The sequence below is a fragment of the Gigantopelta aegis genome, chromosome 11 (genome assembly GCF_016097555.1).
Source record: "Gigantopelta aegis isolate Gae_Host chromosome 11, Gae_host_genome, whole genome shotgun sequence".
Classification (NCBI taxonomy): domain Eukaryota; kingdom Metazoa; phylum Mollusca; class Gastropoda; order Neomphalida; family Peltospiridae; genus Gigantopelta; species Gigantopelta aegis.
The window spans coordinates 18,922,072-18,930,278 of NC_054709.1; positions in this window are offsets into that span (position 1 = coordinate 18,922,072).

Sequence of the window (8,207 nt, forward strand, 5' to 3'; positions counted from 1 at the left end):
GTTGTATCATTAAAAGCACTGCTACTGCCAGAATGAACATCTGGATCGTTTATGAACTCATAGACTCCTTTAACACCTGTATTGCTGTCTAGATAATGTTCAGACTCATAGACTCCTTTAACACCTGTATCTCTGTCTAGATAATTTTCAGACACACAGACACTTTTATCACGGGCATTGTTGGCTAGCTCGTTTTCACAATCACGCGCATTGCGGGCTAGATCGTTTCCGGATTCATTGGCACAATTTACACGTGGATTGCGCGCTGGATTACCATCAGCTGGACGTATTTCCTGTATTATTTCATAGATGTCGCTGTTAACATAGTGGTCTGTATTTCCGGCAACAGGAATTTCTCTATCTTGGCTGCAAGGAAAAATGTGTAACCGTGGTGATAACGGGGCACTGTTAGAATAAGTTATGGTTGGTAAATTGTCACCTGTAGTGTTGTCACATTTCGTCTGATAAATTCGGCGGAGTGGTTTTGTTCTGAAACATGCTCGTTTCGTCCTGAAATATAAAATAACAACGTTAGGCCGTCCTAGAATACATTGCTGAATTAGTGTAGCATATCCCATCATTTCAATTATAACGACTATTTTTCAATTGTTGTTTAAATTACTTTTTTTTCAAATGTTACATAAACACCTTCAGGGACACCTGCTGTACAAAAAGATGAGTGATATTTTTCCTAGTTACCACAGCACTTCAACGGTGTGCTCTATAACTAAGGCATAACGCTTCCCTATGTGGACAACACAGACCTGACAAACCACAACAAAGCATGGCCAGCATATGTCAACAATTAATGTCAGATACTGTCTGAGTTAGCAGATAGAAGACAGGTGGGAAAAGAAGCAAAACAATTCATTTGTTGCAGACACTAATAGGGTTATCATTATACTTTTATGCAGAGAACGTCAGTTAGTGACGTAAGAGGAGTGCACACGTTTACTAACATGTAGCAATCGTCCATTGCCGACAACAGCTACCGCTGTGAGAACATCGGCCTCTACTGACAGGATTTAAACAATGGGCCACTCTCTTTAAGATCCGGCGGTCGATCAGACACGCGTTCAGCTACTAGGGAAATATGTTATGTTATGTTATGTTATAGGGATTAACGTGCACATTCAGAGCGAGCTGTTTTAGCGCACAACTGTCATGGGCACAGTTGCCGGCCTCGGCCGGCTCCTCCGTCCAGAACAGGAAAAGGTTCAGGTGGGTGGGAGAAGGGACCGCCTGCACTGGCAGGTGCAAGAGAGCACCAGCAGCCCAACTGGGGTCGGTAGCAGGCGGAGGGTAGAGGAGTAGCCAATGGGAGACATTGATACCAGCTACCAGCACTACTTCATATATAATATAAATGACCTTACCGCCATATCCACACCACAAACAATGCACCTCCTCCTGATAGTCCCAGTAGGCAGAATATCCCCGCTATTATAGCTCCTGAAACAACGATATTATTGTTGTATTTGGGACTTGTCCCAGTGCTTACAAAACCTTTAGAGTCTACACTCTTGACCGTAATAGTCTGAGACTTTCGTGTCTTGCTATGCGTGTGACGTCATTAAATGCTGTAGTCTAGACCCTCAAGTTTTATAATCATGGACCATTAAACTTTATATATCGATATAAAGTTAGCTTGTTTTGTTTAACGACACCACTAGAGAACATTGATTTATAAATCATCGGTTATTGGATGTCAAACAATTGTTAATTCTGACATACTGTCAGACAGGAAACCCGCTACGTTTTTTCATTTGTATCAAGGTATCTTTTATATGTACCATTCCACAGACAGTATACAACATATCACGGCCTTTGATACACCAATCTTAGTGCACGGGCTTGATCGAGAAATATCCGAATGAGCCCACCGACGGAGGTCGATCGTACACCGACTGTTTATCGACACACTAGAGTACATTGAAATATCAATCATCCTCTGTTGGATGTCAAACATTTGGTAATTCTGACACTTATCATCAAAGGAAACCCGCTACATTTTTCCATTAGCAGCAGGACTACTTTTATATGCACTTTCCCACAGACAGGAAAGCACATGTCACGGCCTTTGACCAGTTGTGGTGCACTGGCTGGAATTACATGTAAAAATATTTCCGTGTTTTTATTCAAGTAGGGTCCAAGCTCGTTGCCTGAACAAACACAGCTATTTGGATTATCTTTCCAGGACTACATTAATTATTAGTTGCTAGTGGTTAGTCAGAGAGAAAGAAAGAAATGAATGTTTTATTTAACGACGCACTCAACACATTTTATTTACGGTTATATGGCGTCAGACATATGGTTAAGGACCACACAGTTGAGAGAGGAAACCCGCTGTCGCCACTTCATGGGCTACTCTTTTCGATTAGCAGCAAGGGATCTTTTATATGCATCATCCCACAGAGAGGGTAGTACATGTCACGGCCTTTGATATGTCAGTCGTGGTGCACTGGCTGGAACGAGAAATAGCCCAATAGGCCCACAGACGGTACATCAAAGGCCGTGGTATGTGCTATCCTATTTATTGAGTGGTGCATATGAAAGATCCCTTGCTGCTAATCGAAAAGATTAGCTCATGAAGTGGCGACAGCGGGTTTCCTCCCTCAATATATGTGTGGTCTTTAACCATATGTCCGACACCATATAACCGTAGATAAAATGTGTTGAGTGCGTCGTTGAATAAATTATAACGATATAACGTCGTGGTTTGGCCATCGGACATATGGCAGGTACGTACAGGGTTCGCAACCCGGTACCGGCTCACACCCAGGGTGAGATTTAACGACTCTGTGGGTATGTGTAAAGCCACTACACCGACTTCTCTCTCACTAACCACTAACAACTAACCCACTGTCCTGGACAGAGAGCCCAGATAGCTGAGGTGTGTGTCCAGGACAACGTGCTTGAACCTTAATTGAATATAAGCACGAACATAAGTTGAAAAGAATGAATATAGAAGACGAAATGGAAGGCAGACGATTGATAATCCCATACCTTTATCGTCGTTTTCCTTTTCTACAGTTATTTCCGGAACATCGTGTCCAGTGGGCAAAGACGTGGTTGGTCGTGATGACTCGTACGATGACACCAATGATGTCGGCGTTATTTGTACTCGTCCCTGTTCTGTAAATGCAAAATAATTTAAATCTTCATTCTAGTCTAAAACATTATAAATTGCTTCTGGCTAAAATGTAAACCTTTTGCCTTGAATACACACGTGCGTTCAGTTTCTTATTGATGTTCGGTTGCAATCGTTTTTGTTTCGATGGTTAATGTTTGTTTTGCTTAACGACACCAATATAGCTAATTGATTAATTAATTATCGGCTATTGAACGTCATACATTTGGCAATTCTGACACGTAGTCATCAGAGAAAACTCGCTATAGTTTTCTAATGCAGAAATGGATCTTTTATATGTACTTTTCCACAGACAGGAAATCACATACCACGGCCTTTGATAAGTGGTGGTGCACTGGTTGGAACGAGAAAAAACCCAATGGTTCAATCCTGTGACGCAAACACCTCAAGCGAGAACGCTACCGACTGATTAAAGGAAGGGAGGAAGGACATGTTCCATTTAACGACGCACTCAACACATTTTATTTACGGTTATATGGCGTCAGATATATGGTTATAGACCTCACATATATAGAGTGAGGAAATCCGCTGTCACCACTTCATGGGCTAGTCTTTTCGATTAGCAGCAAGGGATCTTTTATATGCACCATCCCACAGACAGAGTAGTACACACCCCGACCTTTGATATGTCAGTCGTGGTGCACTAGCTGGGACGAGAAATAGCCCAACAGGCCCACCGACGCGGATCGATCCCAGACCGACCGCGAACGAACAAGCGCCTTACCACTGGGCTACGTACCGCCCCAATTTGTTATGCTTCAGAATATTGATGATCGGTTGCAATTTTGTTTTTGTTTCGATGGTTAAAGTCTGTTTTATTTAAAGACACCACTTGATCTCATTGATTAATTAATCATCGGCTATTGGATGTCAAACATTTGGTAATTCTGACACATAGTCATCAGAGAAAAGCCGCTATATTTTATCTCATGCAGAAAGGGATCTTTTATATACCCTTTCCCACAGACAGGAAAACACATACCACAACCTTTCACAAGTTGTGGTGCACTGGTTGGAACGAGAAAAACCCAATCAGTGTGACGCAAACACCGATTGCGAGAGACGCTACCGACTGATTAAAGGAAGGGAGAAGGACATGTTCCATTTAACGACGCACTCAACACATTTTAATTTACGGTTATATGGCGTCAGATATATGGTTATAGACCTCACATATTATAGAGTGAGGAAATCCGCTGTCACCACTTCATGGGCTAGTCTTTTTCGATATAGCAGCAGGGGTATCTTTTAATATGCACCATCCCACAGACAGAGTATGTACACACCCCGACCTTTGATATGTCATTCGTGGTGTCACTAGCTGGGACGAGAAATAGCCCAACAGGCCCACCGCGCACGCGGATCGATCCCAAATCCGACCGCGAACGAACAAGCGCTATTACCACTGGGCTACGTACCGCGCCCAATTTTGTTTGCTTCAGAATATTGATGCTTTGCAATTGCGTTTGTTGCAATTTTGTCTGTTTTTGTTTCAGATGCCAGCCACGTGATCTCGTTTTATAATTATCATCGGCTACCACTTGATCATCATGGATTTAATAGGCATCAGAGAAAGCCGCTATATTGGATGTCAAAGATTTGATCCTTTATATACCCGTTCCCACAGACAGAAAACACATCCCACAGAGGGGATCTTTCACAAGTTGTGGTGCACTATATTTGGAACGAGAAAAACCCGAGAAGGAATTAATTATCACCCCCGGAGGAGTTGTGTTTCAATCCACTGTGACGCGAACACCAAGCGAGAACTAACACATTTCGGTTCGCATCCTTAGTTTTTTGAAGGACGATTGTTTGTGGTGTGTGTTGTGTGTGTTTGTGTGTGTGTGGTGTGTGTGTGTGGTGTTGTTGTATAGAGATAAACTTAATGTATGTAACATATTATTAAACCACCGATGTTGGTGTATGTCTGTATGTTATGCGTGTTATCCTCTGGTTTGTGTTTGTGTGGTAGAAGATAAACAAATCTGTATGTAGAACAGATGTACATGTAAGGTAGTATACATGTAGTTGTTTTGTGTGTATGTGTGTGTATTGTGTGTTGTGTTGTGTGGTGTGTGTAAGAGATAACTCAGTGTCTGTGTTATGTTATGTATGTGTTAGTGATTTTGTGTGTTAGGTTGTGTGTTGTGTATTCCTTCTCTCTTGTCTACTGTTCTCTCCACCCTCTCCTCTTTCTCTCTCTCACAGCTGTCATTCATCTAATCTTCTCTCCTCTCTCTCTGTGGTAGTGTGTAGAGATATTAACTGTGTATGTCGTATCCGAAGGTGTTTTGTGATGGTGTGTATGATAAATCATGTATGTGTACCGTATGTATGTGTGTACATGTGTATGTAAACTGGTGTGTCTACTGTTTGTGTTTTCGTTGTTGGTTTGTGTGTAGGAGATAACAAATCATGTATGTACCCGTATGTAGTATACATTTCGTTTATGTTTGTGTGTCATGTTTTTATGCATATACATCTTACTCTACATCTCTCTCTCTCCCTGTGTGTGTGTGTTAGGAGATACTTCTCTTCTCCTATCATGGTTTCCTCATAACAGTATCTTGTATGTATACATGTATGATCTATCTTTGTGTTATACATGTATGTGGTAGTGTTGTTTTTGTTGTGTGTTTGTGTGTGTGTTCTCTTCTCTACTCTCTCGCGTTCCTCTCCTCCTCCCTCTTCTTTCCTCTTCCTTCTTTCTCTCCTCCCTTCCCCTCTCTCCTCCTCGTCCTCTTCTCGTCTACCTCTCTTCTCTCTCTTCTCTCCCTCCCCATCTTCTCTCGCCTCTCCCCCTTCCGTCTCTCTAACATCTCATCTCCTGTCAGTATCCACCTCTCTCTCTCTCCCTCTGAGGTCTGTGTGTTTTGTGTGGAGGAGATAACAAATTCATGTATGTATACAGTAGTATATGTATATCATGTAGTTTGTGTCCTGGTTGGTCCTTGTGTGTCTATTTTTGTTCCTTGTGTGTGTGTCCAGATCCGTCAATCATATGGAACAGTATATCTCCATGTATCACTGACCTCCCTCTCCCCTCACATCCCTCCTTGTGTGTGTCTTTTTCTCTTCTTAGTCATTCCTTTACCTCTCCTCCACATCTGTTCTTCTTTCTACAATCCTCTCCCCTCTTCCCTCCTCGACCCTGTCCTTCGCACTTCCCTTCCTACTAGTCCGTTCTCCCCCATCTCTTCCTTCTCTCAGTCTCTTCACCTGCCTCCCCCGCTCTCTCCTCTCCTCCTCCTCTCCTCTCACCCCTTCCTCTCTCTCCTCCTCTTTTTTTCTCAGTCTTCCTCTTCTCCTCTCATCCTCTCCTCTCTTCTCCTGTCTAAAGGAGATAACCCTCTCTCACCTCCTGTATACATGTAGTTGTGAGTCCTTTTCCCCTTTTGTGTGTTTTCACTGTTTGTTGTGTGTCTCTCCACTCCCCCTCCTCTCCCCTCTCCTCCTTCTCCTCCTCTCCTCTCTCCTCTCTCTCTCTCTCCCTCTCTTCCTCTCTCATCCTCTTCTCCCATCTCTCCTCATCCATCTCTCTGTGTGTGTTTGTGTGTGTGTGTGTGTGTTTTTTATTGTGTAAGGAGATAACAATCATGTACGTAACAGTATGTATGTATACATGTAGGTATGGACATGAAATATGTTAGTTCCAAATTCGATCAATATTCTTAAGACACATAAATTTTAGTTTATTAATCCATATTTTGTACTAATCTCACTTGTACTGCATATAGATTTGTGTTGTTGTGTGCACACATCTCTGCTTGTGAACATGGTATTTCTGGAGGTTTTATAGACGGTCAGACATTTCCGTCCGGTTGATGTCTTGGACGATTCCTCACTCACTGGCTTACCTTGCATCAAACAAAAAGTAAAATGTGAGTCATTTAAAAAATGATTACAGCAAAGAAGAAAGGAAGGAAAAGTTTTATTTAACGACGCATTCAACACATTTTATTTAAGGATATATGGCGTCGGTCACATGGTTAAGGACCACACAGATATTGAGAGAGGAAACCCGCTGTCGCCACTTCATGGACTACTATTTTTGATTGGCAGCGAGGAATATGTTATATGCGCCATCCCACAGACAGGATAGTACATACCACGGCCTCAGTTACACCACTTGTGAAGCACTGGCTGGAACGGGAAATAGCCCAATGGGCCCACTGATGGGAATCGATCCTAGATCAATCGCGCATCAGGCGAGCGCTGTACCACTGATCTAAAGCAAAGAGTGAAATGCCATTGTTCCAATCGCTCGCATAATACACTTCATTAATTCTTAACTACTCGAAAACACATATTTACCCATCCACCCACCAGGAAAAGGTTATCGAAATCTTATGGCAAACAGTGTTATCATGAAACAAAATTATGAATAACTGCTATTCGTCAAAGTATATTGAAATCTACAAGGAATGCTGGAATACATAAAATATTAGATTAAACTGTGTTTAAAGATAGGAGAATGTTTAAAGGTATGTTGAAATGAATAACGCATATATAAATTTAGAGAACAAAATGCCTAAAATATTGAAATATATTAAACACACCGACATTCATATAATATACTTATGTGTGATACATATTGAAATAAAGATAGAGTATATTGCAATGTACGCTATTACTTTCCAATCTTACCATTGATCCACAGTAAGCGGTTTTCTCGATAAAGTCCAACCCAGTATAATTTGCCAGGCTCCAACACACGTTTTAGAGTTCTGACTTTAACGTGTTGTAGACTGAATTCCTCGCCGCCGCCGCCACCGCATTTAGCCATCACAGTATCCCAGTCCACTGTTTGTTGAATACTACATATTCTTATGAACGGATTCCACCAAGATAACACAACACATGTCGAATCTCTAGGAGGTCGTCTCAAATAGCCTACAATGAAAATACTTGCAGGTTTCTAGATCTCTATTAAGGAGCCTTCACAGTTGGCAACAGAATTTATTATTAATTGTTTTTATTCCAGTGACCCCCAACCGCATGTTGTCCAGAATTTATAATTAATTATTTTTATCCCACTGATCCCCCCCCCCCC